This window comes from Fragaria vesca, linkage group LG3, assembly GCF_000184155.1.
Source record: "Fragaria vesca subsp. vesca linkage group LG3, FraVesHawaii_1.0, whole genome shotgun sequence".
NCBI classification, from domain to species: domain Eukaryota; kingdom Viridiplantae; phylum Streptophyta; class Magnoliopsida; order Rosales; family Rosaceae; genus Fragaria; species Fragaria vesca.
The window spans coordinates 14,295,660-14,297,671 of record NC_020493.1 but is presented as its reverse complement, the minus strand read 5'-3'; positions in this window follow the sequence as shown (position 1 = coordinate 14,297,671).

Sequence of the window (2,012 nt, the reverse complement as noted above, 5' to 3'; positions counted from 1 at the left end):
AACCAATTCGGCAGTCGAAGCTTTCGGGCGGCACCGCTCACTCACGGCGGCGCTAGGGCTCCTCTCACCGGTCTAGAATGGAAGCTGGGAGGGAGACCGACCGAACGGGACCGGTCCGGCGGCGAACGGAGGTCGGACGGCGGCGGGAGGACGGCCGGAAGTCTGCTGGGTGTAGAGAGAAAAAACTCGGGTGGGAAGAGAAGAAAAATCGGGAGGGAGGGAGAGAGAAAAGAAAAAGGGTTTGGGCCTCACACCCCAAACCGGTCCACACCATTTATAACCCAAACTTCCAAAATAAAAACACCCCGAAAATTAATACCCGAATAAAAAATTACCTTTTTCTAGCTAAAATTTACTATTTTTACCGTCGTTGTATTTTCCTCATACGAATAATCCTCCGCACATAATCGTCCCCGAAACCCCTCTAGGGACCAATTAAACTATTTACTCATTGATCGAGACGGTAAAATTCTTATTATAATCACGCTAGTAAATAAGGTAAAAATATAAGGGTCGGGATGTGACATGAACACTAATGTCCGAAGAAGTACATGTAAGACAAGTCAACGAACCACTAAAATCTATAGAGCCACGTTTGAAGTGCAAAGATATGAAAGGTTATGCTTTTTGATGATCCTTATTGGTAAATATATATGTTTCCATGGTGTTGTTTTCAATGTCTTTGATACTAATTTGAGATTGTATGTCAATACATCATCGTCCTCATCGTATGAAGACAAACGTAGACATAATGCTAATCTGAACTAGGTTGTAAGGATTGTGATCATCTAATATGAACTAGGTGCTTTGAATTCGAAACCATAATTGGAAAAGAATCAAAAGTTGTGTAAGTTGAAATTAGATTTGAAGCCGAAAGTTTGGTGCTTTTGGAATATTAGGAAATCATGAGATTTGGATTAGATTTGAGAAATTAAGGAGACTTTGTGATTATCAGAATTTTGAAATCATATCGCTGAAACTTACTATACCCAATTACCTGTAATTACATGCGGCTAACGGGTTTCTGCGCCCGCTGATATGCAGCAGTTAGATTTGATTATGTAAAACATATGACTAACACAACCATATTTAATGTGTACTAATACATTAATACATGAATGCACTCAAGGGAAACCCTCATCCTAGGATGCCAAACAACCTCAATCACCGTAGAACTCTAGGATGCCAAACAACGTCAATTGTTGTAGGGGCTCTCGACAATTTATTAGTTCCAAACTATTTAAATTTTAACTAAATGGTGTGCTCACCTAAGATATTGTTTTTAAGAGTTTGTGAGACACAAGTGAATCTGGCGGTTGAAAATAAATACACTGTTTTATCTTGTTAGATTTTTTCTGTTTTTTAACCAATATTACTCTCATATGAAAATCCTATGAGTGATTTTATATACACACTCTTATTCTCTTAATACACACCCTAATTATTTTATGTTTCACATTAGATTTTATAGGCATCTTAAAAGACCAAAACAAACATCTATTATGATAGCGACCGAAACCGGGCGTTTCAATTAAAAATCCTTTTGTGTCAATTGTAGTATATAGCAAATAAGGGTATCGTTATAAAAGCCGGGGATTGAGGGTACCTTTACAATTACGTTAATTACAAAACAAGAGAAAACAAAATATTATAGTACTAGAGATATGGGGTTTTGTGATTATAAACAAGAGAAAACAAAGAAACAAAATAAGTAAAAAAATATCAGATGGATGAGACGTTAGAGACTTGAAAATCCACCACCAAGTATGTTTCAAGACATGTTAACAACCAAAGCTTCAATCATTAAGTCATAAATCGGTATCAATCAAGAACAAACCGTGAACGCACTGCGTAAGTCCTTATTACTTCCCTTGAATACTTAAGCAAGATGAACGCACCATTATTAAGCCTTTAGAATAACCAATCAAAGTATAGACGCTATCCTATCAACAAATTATTCTAAGCATTAAGATCAATGGAAGTGATTGAATAAGTATGCAAAACTAGTGTGG